Below are 17,931 nucleotides of genomic sequence, written 5' to 3' on the forward strand. Positions count from 1 at the left end.
TCTGTCTGCTCTTTATTTTTCTTTCCTTTTCTGTCAAAGACTCTGAATCCTTTTTCTCCTTCCATCAATTTTCCACCCTCATCCTTTCGTGTAGCCTTTTTTTTTTTTTATACCCTGCCACCCCACCCCCTTGCCTTTATGACAGTAACATGTTTCAATTAAGATGTGGCAGTGCTGAGAAGGGCAGATGGCTCACACTGCCAGTGTCCAGTTTGCTCAGTCACCTATGACCAGTGCGCTGACTCAAACCTACAGTTCACACCACCCTGGTCACTGTTGCATGATTTGTCGAGCAAAGAAAAAATGGAGCAAAGATAATTGGCAGTGCAAGATATTAGATTAGTTATTAGTGACATTATTCTTTCATTTTCAAAGAGTACACAGACTCTAGAGAGTATTTATTTTGTACTCTTTGTAAGGGAGTCATAATATAGCCTACCACAAGATAAGTGATGTTCCCTCATGCAAACTCCAAGCACTTAACCATTTATTGATTACAATTGCTTGTGTAGATGCTGAGTAGTGCAGGAAGAAATGAGAAAAGATGGGAAGTTGAAAGGTGTGTAAAGTGTTTTGCTTTTTAGAAGAGGTTGGAAGCTATAGTGCTAGAGCCATGAGGATTTGCACGACCGCCTCATCCATACCAGCGGCAGGGAAATTGGTGTTCTGTTATATTTATGAAGGGTAAATGGCAAGAGCATTCTCCATCACACACAAGCCTCCAGTTGACCTAAAGGTGGCACTATTGCTTTACAGGTTGGAGTGAAAGGACATCAACACCTAAAAGAAAAAGAAAACAGTCTAATGCTTGGTTTGTCAGTTGTGCTACCTCCGTGACTACAAAGTTGATAGGACAATACTCAAGTAAATATGTGACATTCCACAGAATTACAAAAAACAAACAAACAAACAAAAAAATCTTAAATATAATTGCGTAACAACAACAACAAAAATTAACACAGAAATTTTAGAAAAACTGCATATTTAAGCCAGAATGTCAATTTTATTCTGCCTATATGTATATGTTAAAGATTTTCTGTAAGCTGTGTAGAGTAATGCCCAACCGTTTACTGCCCAACATAATTTATACAAACTTTTGATTAACAAAACAATCCATTTATTTTTGGAATATTTTAAAATCCTTTTTACTGCACATGAGCACCTAGCTCTCTATGTTGTATAACGATTGTGGTTGGCTTTAAGTGAATGTAAGTCTAAATGCAATAAACATTTATAAATGATGATTGGCCTTAAAGTGGAGGTTTTATAGTTAGAGTCTGGAAATTACAGCAATATCACAGCAATATAGAGCATCAGATTCAGCACCAGTTTTATTTTGGAATTTGTGTTGGTGAGTGCAGATAGTAATAAAAAATAACAACAGATTTTAGATTCAACACTGGATTATTCACAGGAATACAGAGAGGACCTAAACTAATCTAAAATCAATAAGGGTTAAATCATATAGCTAATGTTATGATAAGTACTAGGCATGATGGAATAGAGGCACGTATAGTATATAGAATATGATATAGCATATATAATATGTATCTAGCAGAGTTAAAAAATATTTTATTGTATAGAGTAAAGTACACCGCGATATGGGCATTTCATTAGTAGTTTATTTTGAGACAATATTATTATTGTAATATAATGCTACGTTAGCATTATATTTAAGTGTATTTTATATTAGATAAATGTATTATAATAATAGTACGTTGCAGTTATATAGACCATAATATTTTACAAAGTGAAAACTGGCAAACCCAAATGTTAGGGAGGAATGGGTTAAAAGTCGAGCACATTAAGATGAATAGAGAACCGCAAGAATTCGTCGACCAATCCGTGTTGAGATTAACACTTTATTCGTCCATGATTGGTTAGAGTGGACTCAATGCATGTCCGTTCATACGCTCAGGATTTCTGTCCCACGTGGGGCTTTCGTTTGTTGCGGAGCTTATATTGGCTACAGAAGCATCAATAAGCTCCTCCTCGCGTGATGTGATTGGGTAGACGCCTCGGACTCGTGCCCGCCCCTACCTTGTTCTCTGTGGAAGGAAATACCCCTGAGTGAGTGAGAGAAAAAGAGAGAGAGAGAGAGAGGGAATATGTGTGTGTGTGTGTGTGTGTGTGTGTGTGTGTGTGTGAGAGAGAGAGAGAGAGAGAAAGAGAGAGAGCGCAGCCTGCTAGTCGCTTCGCATCTACGAGACAGCAAGTGAAACGAACACGGCTCTGACATTTTGTACCGCACCTCTTAACAACCTTAATATGATTTCTTTTAAAAACATGATTATTTGATATGATATTTAACTCCACATTTCTCCGCCTTTGCCTGTGTCTTGCAGCATTGCGCGTGTGTGGTATTTTATATTTCATTTGATTCAGCTCTTCTCCTGCCATCTCTCTCTCTCTCTCTCTCTCTCTCTCACTCACTCACTCACTCACTCACTCACTTGCACTGTATTTCTGCACACTGATATTTGAAATCACCGTAAATCTGAACGGACGTCACGCGCACACGTTACTTCTCCATTATAATACACAAGTCCGGGAAAAAAAAAAACACTGCCCGAAGCCAATCACACGCCATCAGCCAGTCGGACAGCCGTGCGTGTTCAAACTCCATCATCATCTAACATACAATTTGGGGTTGTTATAAATATAATTCTGATCCCATCCATCCACCCATTTATTGTGTCTACTGGCCTAAATTTGACCAACTCGTGCTCTGCACACTGCCATCAGCTTTAGGACAATGCGAGTCTTCAGGCCTCAGTTCATTCACTTCACTGCTGCTGCACAGATCCTTCTATTTCGAGTTCCCCACCCCAATCAGTAGATCTCCTTTCCTTTACACAAGGCTTACAGACAGTAGAACCTGAATTCCTCCCCCATCAAGCATCCTCTTTTTAGGTTGAGGGTCAGGAAAGAGTTTTGAAATGCAAAAAAGAAAAACAAAAATCTGCCTTCGAATGAAGTGCACACAAAGGTCAGAGCACTGCAACCCATAAACCACTGCAGTACACTCCGCTCCAAAGTGAAATTGTGTCGGATCCAGATGTCAACACCACACTCTCATAACGTCTGGATCCAAGACTGACCACACGCTCTCCATGCTGTGGAAGCACACATATTGTCTTCTGCTGATGATTACCAAAGTGGTTGCTGTTGTGATCCTGTCCCCCCCTACTTCTTCTGTCATTAATGCCTGGCCAACTGAAGTGTGTCTTTGCATTCTGAGACATGAGTTAATGAGTTAATTAGTTTAGAGGGTGATTTTTCTTTCTGTCATTCTCTCGGCCCCTCTTTCTCAATCACTCGTACTTTGTTGAGTGATGATATTGCACACATTTTTGTAATTTACTCACAAACGTGTCCAATCACACGTATACACATGCTTTGTCTTAGTTTGCCTCACATGCGCTCACAAATTGCAGAGGCATTATCCATGTCCTGACTCAGACACCCTCATCTATAGACCTTCTCTCTCTCCCTCTGTCTGCCTCTCTCTTTCTTTTTCTCTCTCTCTCTCCCAGATGCTGCCCTGCTGTGATGCCTGAAGCTAAGCAAGCCAGTAAGATTAATAACGAGCTGTCCCTCCCGAAAGGCAGGGCAAAAAAATACACTGTTTGCAGAGGAGTGAGAGACTGAGTAGGTGTGAGTGGGACAGAGAGAGAGAGAGAGAGAGAGAGAGAGAGTGAGAGAGAGAGAGTGTGTGTGTGTGTGTGTGTGTATGTGTGTGTGTAAAAGAGAGACTCTTTTTGTTGGCAGGTTAGTGCCATTCACTACCTCTAACGCTCACACAGACCCTCCCCCGGGGCCCACTGACATGGATTAATGTGTTTAGTACAATTATTTCATTTATTACTGTCTGGAGCTTTTTTCAGATAAGAACATTTTTCAGGTTGCTAACCATTATTACCTTCAGGACTTGCCAAGCAAAGGGGCTCACGGTCAGAAGTGCTACGCTCTCTTTTGTTAATGCTTCTCCCAGCATCTGTTTCACAGCTCTGCTGAAAGATTGAGAGGGGTTGAGAGAGCTCTATCTTTCTCTTCCTTTTTTTCCTCCTTATGCCCTTAGACATTTACCGTAGGCGAGTCTGTTAGGTGTAATGGTATGATACAGTCGTATCAGCCATTCTAATTTATTTAAAATAAAAACACTTGTTTTATGTAATCCGTTGTGATCCTGTTTTTCTTATTCCATTTTATACATTTATTCTAAATTAAAAATTTTGTTCTTTAATATGGGCCATGGGAACTCAGAACAGGTGTGCTACCACCACTAATCCTCAGCAGGTAGCCCTATAACACTCACACAATAGCTGCCACGCTGAATGATGATACCTGCTCCAGAGGGTGGTGCACCTCTTAATCTATCAACCTGCCCACCATGCACCAGCTCTCAGATCTCCTCCCCCCGTGTGTATCCTCACATTGAGAATCTCACATCTGGCTTGGGCATGCCTGTACTCTAGCCCTAAATGACATTGATAGCATGCACACCCCTGGTAGCACACAGACTGCTATTAGGTACTACCACCCGCAAACAGTACATTTAGAATTTTACAATCAAAATGTGAATGTTCACACAATCTGTTTTAATTGGCTGCTTTTCTGAGGCTGGTAAGAACAAATGAGATGACTGAGCATCCACCCCTCCTTTCACACTCATCCCTTTCTCCTGCTGTTCGCCACTCCTTGATTAGCATTCCACATTTCACAAGCACCCAAGTACATCACATAGGCCATTTATAAAGCAAGCGGCAGTGCAGGAGACATCTCTTTATGAGTACTTGCACTGTCTGGGCAACCTGATCTCATGAGAAATTTGTACAAATTTGAATGAGCCAGAGTGATGTGGTTGGATTTGATTCAATTTCACAGGTACTGTACAAACACTAACCTCGTCCCAACCCTACTCTTAACCTTTGTAACTTATCATATGACTTGAGTTGTGCAAATTGTGCAAATAAATTTGAAAGTGGGAGCCTGTGGTGGATTGGGACAATGAGAGAAGCCCGAGGAAGACTATTTAAAAACTTTGAAACATAGAAACAACGGTTTATAATTCTAACATCTTGGATGTGTGATTTATAAGGGGTTGGTTATGCCGTTGATCGGCTGGCAGGAATATGAAGGCTTGAATGATACTCTTCTCTGGGTAGAAAATATCAACAAGGTCAGCCCCTACCAGTTCAGATAATCAGTCACTAGGTAGTCATGGCAATGGGTTGCCATGGAACCTGCTTTGACTGCATGTCTGATGGTACCTTTATGTCCCGAGGGCAGAGGTCCAGATCTGGCCTGAGGTTGCTCACATCTCATCTCATCAATGAGCCTGGGTGAGTGTGTTTGCATGGGACACTTATGGATGTATAGAGTCATTAAAGGGGCAAAATTTTGTGCCACAGAAAGGTCATTATTGGGATTGTCAGTGAGGAGCTGTGGAGCTTGAGTGATGATGAGCCCCGACTTTGTCTTGTAGCCTTATGCTCTCGACCATGGCTCTTTTCCCCCCAGCATTGATTGAACAGGGGTCACTGATAATGAAAGCTACACACTGTCATCATTTTTCACCCTGGTTTTGTCTGAAAGTACCCCATAATGATTTGTCCTGATCACCTCCTCCCTACCTAAAATGTTCTATCTTCCTCTAACTTTCTACTTTTATCGTTTACCCTAAAACACCCTTAATCCACTACCTCTGACTCTCATAAGGCTTGGCTAAGAAATTATAACATTATTTGTAATGTAGATCAGAGTTGACTTCAAAGTTACAACACAAATCCTACTGCTATATTTAGAGCACTTGTTTTCCAGCAGAAACAATAAAACTTGCTTACCCAGATGGCAGGAAGTCACGGCTTTTGCTCTGAATGAGGAAAACGGTCATCAGAACATGAAAAACAGGTATTTCCCAACAATGGAAACAATAACAAGAGCCTAGATCTTTCACCATCCCCTCTTTGTGATTGATATCCCTTTACGACACATATTGCAAGAGCTGACTTGCTCAGAATTTGGCTCAAGTTCCATCGGCATGACTGTAAGCTGATATGTGGAGAATCATTCTCCTATAGTTGATAATGTATCAAAGTCAAGGCTCCTCAGAAAGGCAAGCAGAGTGAGAGTGGGTCGAGGAATCTCATCTGTCTTTCTTTTTTTTCAACAATCAAAAATCCTCATAACAGGATTGTGAGCACGTTAAGCACAGTTTCACATGATGCTAAAGCAAAAGATTACATGCGCTCGAAGAAGGCGGAGTCCATTGTATGCTTACTCCTACATGTAGCATTGGCTTGTTCCACTACAGCAGCTTGAGATAATGACAACAAGACAAGCATGCCTTCAACAACAACACACCTAAATCACAAGCTTCCCCTGCTCTCAGCCCTCCGTCTGTTTCCCTGCCTTGTGGATCTACGTAGCTGTCCACGGTCATTATACAGTAGATATACAGTATATCCATGCACAGAGAGGTCTAAGTGCCACCTGGCAGCAACCGTCTGCTTGATATGTCTGCTTTACCAGGGGCAGACTATAGGAGGGCATCGCAGAGAATTTATCAGACAATGAAGAGAAGGTAGGATGGGGGTCACAAAAAAATTATACACTTTTTAAACCCATACTTAAGCACAAGGTAAGTATATTTAGCATGTTTGAAGAAATGCCACAAAACTAAATTAATAGGTAAAGAACAATGTCTGAGATGATGAATGAGATGTTATAGGTGAAGTACATTCTGTGAAACGTTAGTATGTAAGGTATGCCTGCACTTGCCTGAGACCTTGCTTTAGTAAAAGTTTGTGTCAGTTACAGGAGGCAGACTAGTTGCTGGTGTTTTACAGCATTTAATCTTACTTCCATTTATCCTATTTGATATCCAGCACATTTATACTTCTTTGCACAGGCCACCAAGACGCATCTTGATCCTTGTGTAAATAGATCTTTGTCTTACTTTCATTTGCTTAAATGTATTTATTCAATGCCTGTGCATTCATCAATGTAGTACTTTCACTCTTTTATATACACACACACACACACACACACACATGCGCTTCATGCTATAAAAGATTTATTACATGGTGTAATGGGGTACCTGGCAAACAGTGTGAGCTGGTGATTAAATACAGGTCTGTAAATGTCACTTGTTTTTTAATGCCATGGCAACAGAGCCACTATTTTTATTTTTGTTTGGTCTTAATTGTCACTGCCGGTTGGCTCGTTATGCCCTATGCTACTTTATTACAGCATTGTATCCTGGCTGGTTGTGTAGAACAGGATGCTTCACATTTAAATAAAAGAGAGAAAGAGGTACAAAAATTTATAAAGTGTAGTACAGTAGATTTAGAATTTCAATGTACTGGAGGACGTAAATCGCAATGTTAATTGCCACATTGAGAGAAATAGGGCTTACAAACAGGGGAATACTAAGAGATGGAGGACATTACCTTGTGAAGCTAAATAAAAAAATATTTATAATTGCACCAGTAGCGCTAATCGTAGTTTGCTCAAAGACATGGATGGCTTGTAGGGAGAAGACCAGACTGGGTTGTATGGAAGTACATGGTCCTTGTGAGAACAAGATCAGATCCCCTGTCACCCCCTAACCAAATATCTGAAATGTTCTAATGCCTGTTTACAACTACACTGTATAATACAAAAAGCAAAAATCTCAACCTCAACCATTCCAAATAAGATGATATAGACTTACCACTGCTGATACTTCCTTATCTGCAGCATACCCAAATCCTATACCACAGTTACATGACATGCATATTCATAACTGCGCTCCTCCTTCATCAGCATCTGCTTCATCTGTGACCAATCACAACATTATTTTGAAATTTATTAGGCCTGTATTCATAAGTATTTTTTAGGCCTGCTTTCACTGTGGACCTATAGACCTATATCTCAGGACTAGTGGTTGCAAAATGGGAACACATCCTGGGCGGGACACCAGTCCATTGCAGGGCAAAGTGCACACACACATGCAGAGCTAAGAGCAATATACTGTTGCTAATCAACACCACACAGACAGTAAATCAACCGCTGGATCAAACCAGGGATCCTGGAACGGTAAGGTGGCAATGCTTGTCTGTAGGTCAGGTCTGTGCAACTATAAAATTCATGACATCATTATCAGCATATGGGTCCCATGGCAGAGATGGACACTAATTTCCATAGCTTGCATATACAGTAAGAAAGATCAGCAAGTCGTGAGCACTCTTGGCCCACAATGAAGTTTATCGTTACCCACAGAGAGTTAAAGTGTGAGAGTTCGGTGTGCTGTGGATCAAATAGAAATCTGCTACATGTGGCATTGTGCTCTCTGGGTCTCTCCCTTTTCCATTCAGCCACTTCTGACAGGGTAGAAATATACAGCCTGAGTGCCCTTTTTCCTAATGGAAGTGAGCATCTTTCATGGTTAAGAGTGCGAAAGAAGCTGTCCCATAGATTTCTTGCCAATAACAGGAACTAGTTGCTGGGTAAAGCTGGTACCATTCTGGGCTGATAGTGGGCTCAGTCAGGGCTGCCTTCTTTAATGGCTCTCTTCCCAAAAATCGATGTTTCCATATAAAACTGCATGGTGTATGTAAATGATCAAGTGAATGGTTATGGCAACAAGATATCTAAGGTTTCTTGATTGCATTTCAACAATTATGCGAGAAACATGAAGTGCTCCGCTGAAATGCACCCACCATGATACTGCATGGCACTACTAGGTTCTATTTTATATCTAATTTTACAACAGAACACACAGCAGTAAAGCTGTGGTAATGTGCCTTCACAAATGGGTGAAAAGATAATGCTTTTGTCTGTCTTGCTGTTCCTGATGTCGTTATGGATGTTGATTTGCAACTGACATTTACCGCTTTTACCAAGACTTCCCTATTCCCCCCTCCCTATCTTGCCAATTAGCTGCATGGTCACAGAGGATGTTGTTTGGCATATTTGGCTGTGTGCAGATTGAATTTGCTCCAGGGTTGGGTTCAGCTCTCAGCAGCGCAAATGATTATCTGACCATCTTGTATAGAGCAGTAATGGAACAGTTATGCCACAGCCAGTCCTGTTAACAACAAGAATGGTCCTGTTTAAAAACACCCATTTCTGAGAGTCAATTTCAGGATGAATAAGACCAGCAACATGGAAACTGCAGAAGAACAAGGAGGAAGGTGTTACCAATGCAATGAAATGCTACACAGAACAGATGGACCTTCGTTCAAGCATTTGAGCCACTGATTAAATGATTCTAATGTGACAATTCTCTCTCTCTCTCTCTCTCTCTCTCTCTCTCTCTCTCTCTCTCTCTCTCTCGCTTGCTCATTGTTTTTCTTTCCCAGGCCTTGAACATTATTTCCCTCCCTCGCCTCTGGAAAGGCAGGACTGCCCGACTCCAACTCAGCCTTGGTGATAACAGACCACCAGATAAACACCAAAAGCTTTTAACTTAATTCTGTTTGTGTGTGAGATCAATTAGCTTTTCAACAGAGTCATTCCTCTGATTATTTGGCCCTGTTTTTAATTATACAGTGATGCTGCAGGCTGTGCAAAATCACAGAAAACTCACCCTGGATGAAGAGGACTTAAGGCTTACTGTGCTTGATGTAGTTGTGGTAGGAGGTGTCACGCATTGGTGAGTCTCTGCTCATAATATTTCAGTGCAGTTGCTGAATCAGGCTGTATTTCATGTTGCTAAAATGATTTTTTTTTTGGAAAGCCAACACTTCCATGTGCTCACAAGACTCTTATGCTAGCACAAGGTAGTGCTAGCATAAGATCTTGATCATACAACACTTTTTATGAACATGTATTAATAGCCATACAGTTCAGCCTACTCCCTGGCAAGTCTCTCAATGGGCTACAGAGCACAACATGTTCCACTTTTAGGAATGTAATACATCATGCAAATCAATCACTATGTGTCCAACACACTCCACACAGTAAGAGCAGACACAGACCTTTTATGGCCTCATATGCATATCATCTTTCTGCTCTAGGCTAAACTGCCTCTGTTGAAGCAAGAGCAATGTGAAAGCCCCTTTTCTTCTTCTTCTCTTTTTTTAATAGTCATGCCCCTTTGGTATTCAACTTAACAAAGAGATAAGCTTTTGCATATGTGCAGAATTAATCTATTTCGTTGCTTATTTTACTGGGAATAATAACTTTCATGGAGATATGTGATAAGTGTATACAAATCATGGCAGTGGCTCAGTAACTGAAAGTTTACTTATTGTTGTAATGGCTTTGGCTCAAACAAGAAAAGAGAGGAAACTTTTGAAAGAAAGGATGAATAAATAAGGCCATTTACTAGTGTTTCACTACCAGTTCTCCATATATCTATCTTACACGTGACCCTCTGATGCACTCGATTCAGTGCTTATGGCTCTGAGCTTGTGATCCAAAGCTTGTGACTCTGAGAGCCTCTGATGGGCCCTTGAGCAAGATTCTTCTCCACCAACTGCTCACCTGTATGCTTGGATTGTATCCTTTCTCAATTGTAGATTGCTTTTGATAAAAACAAATGACAAATGAAAAAGTGTCAAATGGTGTGTATTTCTTTCTCCTTTGTCCAGCAGGTTTTTTTTTTGTGTGTGTGTGTTTGTCTAATTTCCCCCCTTTAAACTTTAAAGTATTAACAGCTCTCCAGGTCTGTTCAAATGGAACTGTAACTCAAGAAGCTACAATCATCAATTTAAAGGGCAATTATATGATCATGTGAATGACGCATTGGCCACCTGAAGCTTCCTGGCTCACAACCATGACATTCTCTACTCTTGACTGTAAGGTTTGTGGCTTTATCTTGTATCTGCCTGTAGATAAAATGCCTTTGAAGAAAGTTTGTCCTTGTGTTTTATGTGCTAGTGTGTGTTTACACGTTCATGTGTACAAGACATACTGGTTGGTGTTTAGACCACCAGGCAGGATGATGGAGATTTTGCATGAAAGTCACCTGGCTGATGCTGGTCCTGTGTTCAATATGAAGATGAGGTGGGTCCTTCTGCCCCCACCACGAGCACCTTAATTGCTGCAGGGATGATTCGCAAAAGACAGATAAACTATCAGATCAGGCAGCCCACATCACACACTCCATCTCCATACAGGTGTGATGGTCCAGCAGTTTCCTTTACCATTAATCTGAAAAGCATTGAACAGTTTGCATCAGGGTGAGAATGCACGACAGTCCAGACATCAACAGCTAACAAAACAAAGCTTCAGCATGGGGGAAACAAGTGGCAGCGTGGACAGTTGGTGTTATAATTACATCTTAAACGGGTCATTAGAAGAAGGTCAACTTGTTGTGACATCGCACCTGGTGGCCAACCCGTTGAAGATGGCTAAGAAAGATTAGTGCTAGCACTCAATTGGACACATCTTGATCAAACTCATTACAACTCACAGCAAGCCATCATGATAAAAAAAGAGTGAAAGGGATAAAAAGCCTACTTCATGAGGAGTGAAATCAAAATGCTGACGTAAATAATAGCTTGGACAATCAGTTTGAAGCAGGCTTCAAAAGGGGCACCCAGTATGGTTGGAAACTTTCTCTCTATGCTTTTCATTGCAGGTGTTTCTTAATTAACAGAGGCCCACTTCATAAGACACCCTATGCCATTAATGCCACATCACAGTCCTGATGGTAGGTATTCATTAAAAAACACTCAGTGACAAGGCGTGGGTAGAAGCTCTTATGTGAAGATGTCCTTCAGGGAGTCAACACCTGTGTCTCCAGCAATATTTCCAAATTTGTTTAATATATATAAATATATATTCAATTGTTGAAATCATAAATTGTATCTGGGTCATTCTAAACAAGTGCTACAAATTCAGGGTTGGTAAAGTGTTTTTTCTATGTAATGAAGTGTAATTAACTGATTTTTAATAAACTAACTTCATCTATTTTTCTGTAAAATCATTTCATTATATTTTAACACTCATTAATTTATGCAACTAACCTGAAACATTATCTATTTTTATGATAATGCGAATAAAATTATAGGTGGCACATTCTATACATAACTGTTTCATAATCCTCTTGTTATTTTCAGTCTGATTACCAGCATGTGGACAAAATTACCATACTTTCCAGGCAAGTATTTTACATGAAGTATTCCTGAACTTTTAAGATGTCTATTGATTAAAAAACAAAAAACAACAACAACAACAAAAAAACAATATTCCATTGTAAACTTGGCACAAAATATGTGCCATAGAGATGTTTTTATGTAGTAAAAATGCAGAATGGGCATGGTTGAGAATGGGCATAGCTCAAATGCCTAGCACAAGAAAGTACTGGGTGAGTGATGCATGTTACATTCTTTTAGCTGATGTCATGCATCTCAACCACTTTCAGCTATTACTGTCCTCAAGTCACTGTCAACATTTAATATGGTTATCTTTGTATTTTTAAAAAACTGAATGGAGATGAATAAAATTGCAGTTACAATTTTAGAACGTTGAAAACCCGTTGCTATAATTGTGCAACATCTGTATAAAAATGACCCTGAAACAAAAAAATACAAAAGTTGACCAGATATCTAAAAAAAAAAAAAAAGAAGAAGAAGAAGAAGAAGAAGAAGAAGAAGAAGAAAAAGACAAGATTTAGATGTTGTCTTCTCCTTACATTTCTTTTCTTTCTATCTGTAAACTTTTTTTATACTGTATTGTCACATATTGGGTCATTTCTCCTTTGCCCATATTAATCAACACTTTTATCAAAACAACTATTTGACATATTTGTTTCTCTTTAGCTCACTCACTTACTCTGAAAGGCTCTATCATTAAAAATGTAACAGTATCAAATATTGTGTAAGATTATCTATTGATGTTATATACAACGCACACTGGTTTACAGAGAACTTGAATTGACAACTGATGGTCACAACTAAAATAAACCTGAATACAAAAAGGCCAGATGTTTTATTATTATTTTTTTTGGTACAGAATGTAATTTTGATTTTGTATAAATAAGGAAGTGTTCAGTAATGATGCTTTAACAAAATAATCACATTCAGATTTATGGACTTGGAAAAAATGTTAAAAATTATTTTTTAACGAGTTACCATTTAATAATAAGTGACCCATGATAAAACTGCATAATTTAGCAAGTGTATATGCATATAAACTGTTGGTTTTACTATTCAGTCATTAAGCTGAAACAATTTTCATTCAGTGTGTACATGCAAATAAATGTCAGATTTCAAATTTCCAAATTTTGTTTTCAGAATGATACAATAAGAATCCGTGGAGCTATGTTGTTCACTATACATTCTCTGTGTCTAATAAGAAACAACACCATCACCTTCAGTGTTACAGACACATCTAAGGTTACCTTTTTGAACTGTCAGCTCAATTAAAGAGCTAGCTTAATTACAGGGAGGAAGTCACATGCCAGTAATTAGTGGAATTACAGTACATACAACATACCTATATACACACAATATGCTTTTGTACCAGAGGAGCCGGTACAGTATTTTACAACTTGTCATTTGAATAATAATGAGCAAAGAGCTAGTACCAAATATAAACATAATGGTCATTTGGCACAAATTTATAACAACCACAGAAAATAATGATCTGAAAATGGCAGTTAAATCATACTTCCTCATTACCCACCTGCAAACCATAATAACTTCAAGCTTTCCCAACATCCCCATTATAGCATAAGACTGATTCCTTAAACAAATTATATATAATTTGCTTAAATAATTATTTTCATGTTTAGGGTTTATTCCACAGAGAAAAGTCCTTTAACAGCCGTAGTTTTTTTGTTTGATAGGGGTCATGAATGAATTTAGACTATTATAGGCCTTTAACTTGCACACACATAAACTATTTTCTATTTATAATAGTGTGGCTCAGACAGTAATTCCAACTGTAATTCAAATCACCCATTCAAATAATAAATTTTGTTCTACAGTAACTCATTCACAGGGACTTGAATGGAGGATACTCCACATAACCTACATTAAGCTTAATAATAAATGGATAAAAATGTTATTTAACAAGATAAAACATCTTATCATTGATACAAAACATGCCCAAAAGTTTGTGAACACCTGACCATCATATCCCTGTGTGTTTTTTTAAACATCACATTCTAGATTCAGTCCCCCTTTGCTGTGATTTCAACCTCCACTCTTCTGGAAAGGCTTTTGTACTAGATTTTGGAATTTGGTTGTGGGAATTTGTCCATTCAGCTACAAGAGCATTATTGAGGTCAGACACTGATGTCAATCAACTTATGTTGAGGAGGCCTGGGGTGCAGTCAGCGTTCCAGTTCATCTTAAAGGTGTTCAGTGGGGCTGAGGTCAGGCCACTCGAGTTCTTCCACTCCAACTTTGGCAAACCATGTCTTAATGGACATTCCTTTGTACACTGGGGCACTGTCATTGGTCGCTATCAGGGGCACTGGAACAGGTTTGGGCTCAACCCCTTAGTGCCAGAGAAGGGAAATTGTAATTCTACATCATAGAAAGACATTCTAGAAAATTATGTTCTTCAAACTTTGTGCCTACAGTTTAGAGAAGGCTCATACATAGGTGTGTTGATCATGTGTCCACAAAATTTTGGCCATATAGTCTATAATGAAGCTTTCAATATGTTTATTTAATATTTATGTAGTCTTGGGTGTCAGCACTTTGTAACATTTAGTAGTTCTTAGACACAGGAAGGTCTTCAGGACAGAGGAGTTTGAGCTTTGTGGTTCTTTTTAACTTCAAGAAAATGAAAGAAAGAGAGGCTGGTGAGGGAATGATGGTTTATAACTGCTATAACATGAGTGATAACAGAAACTAACTTCTTGTGGACATTACACAACATGAAATGTAACTGTAAATGCTAAAAAGCATGATATGTCATTCATTAATGAATTAAACGTAATCTATTAAATGTAATCTATTAATCTCCCTTTAAAAGCACATCACATCATCTTGTATTCCTTACAAATGGCTTGTTTCCTTGTTGTTAGGTCTTTACTTTTCATCTAATATACTATTAATTTGTGCTATGGATTGTGATCACTTGAATTACAAGACGTCATAATCTTTGTCAAACAAAGATTTGTACAGAGGGGCTTCACTTTCTGAAGTACCCACGCTGTTTGATATTGACACATTAACATCTACTATCAAGGTGCAAGTGGGATTTATGAGTGCATTAGTCAAAGTCTGGTTGGGATTGATAAGGGTCATGCAGGTTCGTGTACTGTGTAGTAAGCGGTGGTGGCTGGAGTTCGTGATGACAGAGCAGCAGCAAACAAGTTTGACTGTCTGAGTGCTGCCTCAGGCCCCCTGGCACACCTGTGCTTTAGTTTAGTATAAAGCCTGTTTTCTAAGTGTGTGTGTGTGTGTGTGTGTGTGTGTGTGTGTGTGTGTGTGTGTGTGTGTGTGTGTGTGTGTGTGTGTGTGTGTGTGTGTGTGTGTGTGTGTGGGTTTGCTTAGGGGGTTGGTAGGTTGAACAGGAATTGAAGTAGCAGGGAGCTTTTAGTGACAAAAACTCGTTGCAACAGTCCACTCCATCTTATCCATCCCACTCGCCGTTTGACTATATCTCTCCCTAAATCTCCACCCTCACTTTTATTCATCAATGCCATCTGTCTTTGAATATCTCCTTTTCTTTGCTCCCTCATACCTTATCGTTTATCTGTCCCCGTCTCCCTCTGTCTCATGTTTAATCTCAGGCTCTATCTCTGTGACTACCTCTTCCTCTCTTGTTTGTCGGTATTTCTCTCTCTCTCAGTCCTCTCACTCACTCTCTCTGTCTCTGTCTTGCTCTCTTTCTCTGCTTATTGTAGTGCCTGAGGAGAACACAGACAAAGAGTGTTTATGCTTCCACCACACCAGCTTTCTGACTGTGCCTCCCCGAGGCATCTCCTCCACTATCATCACCCCCTCTCGCCTCTCTCGTCATTCTCTCCATTTTTTTTTCAAAACTCCACCCTACCACTCTCTCCGGGGTTCTGTCTCACTCCTTCCCCTCTTTCTCTCGTTCACCCCCCTTTGCTGGATTTCATCCCCCTCCTTCATACAGATCTGTTGTTTTTGCTATCTCACCCACTCAATATCTATCCCTCTTTCTTCCCATTCCTTCCCCCATGTCACCAACACCTCGACTCCCTCAGCTCCACACTCTGTCACCCCGACACACACACGCATGCACACATGCACACACACACATGCATACACACATGCACACACACACACACACACACACACACACACACACACACACACACACACACACACACAAAACCCCGCAGGCAGGGCAAGTCATATAAGTTCCATTAATGACATTGCAGCAATCTATCTTTATATACAGTGGCACTATGCCTCTCAGTCATCCAAACACACCCATTGCTAGGTGACCAGCTGTCCAACCTCCACTGGATGGCACCTTGAATCAATCAATGCTACATGGAGAAAAAAAAACCTAAATGAAATCTCTAAAATGGCCTGCGGTTTGAATTTTTTTGCAATTAGATTTAGTCACTTGTTTCATGACATTGATTCCACATCACATTTACAAATAAAAAATCATGTTTCATAGGATAATGTGCCTTGAAAGCAGATACCATTCATGGAGCAAATGACACTTGACCACATATGCTTCCTTTTTCTCCCAGTCTGCCATTCCTCACTCTACTGAGCTGCCGAATAAAGCTAGCAAACGGAATGGCATGACTCACGTTAGAATATCATCAGAGTAGGTCCGGCTGAGCACGCGTCTGAGTTCACACCGGCCCATCGCTACGCTTGTCTCCAAGAAAACGTGATATTTTAAAAGCAGGTCTGCATAAACACTGACTTAGTGAGGGAAGTGTTTGATTTAGACATGTTTAAGAGCTTGGCAGAATGCCGTGCTGCAGCGGGCTTGGCTCGTCAGTAACAGTGTGAGGGATCAGCAGCTGGTGGGGGGTCTCATTTACACCCCCCTGGGATCGCTTGATTGACAGCCTAACACACTCCCATTATAAAAGCACAGTGACATGTTCCACATGCTTTCGAAAGGCGAGCAAAAGAGGAACTGTACCTCAGGGATACTGAATAGGGTGAAAAGAGTGACAGGAGAGGAGAGAATAAATGTTAGGTGTGACCACGACCAGCGCAGTTGGAAAAACACACACACACACACACACACAAACACAGTGGAAATATTGGTAAAGAAAAATAATATAGGACTTACACATGCGTTACACAAGGAATGACAAAATATGGGTTTAATCATGAAATGTTGTTAAGCCATCAGTAGTAGTTTCTTCACTTGTGCAATGTTGATCTGTTTGGCTTTTATTCGAAACACAGCATTAATAGCATTTCGAAAGCTGAGCAGCAGAACACAGCAGTGCTCTGGTGTAGGCTCTGGTTTTGCAACTCCCCGGGGATGGATAGGCTATTAAGTGATTTTAGTGCAACTGAATTATCCCCAGTGTCCAAATCTCTCCCCTGTCAATTGCAGCAACATGTTTTAGTGTGGAGAATGGCGAGTTAAAATCAGAACATGAACAAATGGCTTTGTCTAAAATGGACTGTGGAAATCACATTTTAGCCAGTTGCTTTATTAGCCACAATTGAGCAAAAAGTCATCTACTCCAAAGATTACAGCAAGAGAACCTAACCTGCGTAAAGGAAGTGACTCATGAACCACGATAAAATATTTGCGTGAGAGACATGATACACTAGATTTCCGTCAAATGACAGCCACTCCCTCTCTTGTAATACCTAAGGCTCACTGACACAGAAAAGGCTTATGTGGATAGCTGTGACTACATAGAACGATGCCTTTTGGGGAGGAAAGAGTTTTAACTTTATTGACAGCAGATTTACTGCTCACTTTGGATCACTTTGGTCCAAGCCGAGTCATGATAATTTCTCGTGTCATCAGATCAGTGGATATGACCAGAGGGAATTACCTTCTCATGTACAAGTG

General features: G+C 40.0%; 1 long non-coding RNA gene across 1 annotated transcript; it reads left to right on the forward strand.

Moving 5' to 3' along the window:
* Positions 1–6,342: 6,342 nt before the first annotated feature.
* On the forward strand, positions 6,343–12,240 carry LOC108273419 (uncharacterized). Its single transcript, XR_008397764.1, has 2 exons — positions 6,343–9,640; positions 10,382–12,240. It is a non-coding gene; the product is annotated as an uncharacterized LOC108273419 (long non-coding RNA).
* The last annotated feature ends 5,691 nt before the right edge of the window (positions 12,241–17,931 follow it).

Source organism: Ictalurus punctatus, chromosome 13 (assembly GCF_001660625.3).
Source record: "Ictalurus punctatus breed USDA103 chromosome 13, Coco_2.0, whole genome shotgun sequence".
Taxonomy (NCBI): Eukaryota; Metazoa; Chordata; class Actinopteri; order Siluriformes; family Ictaluridae; genus Ictalurus; species Ictalurus punctatus.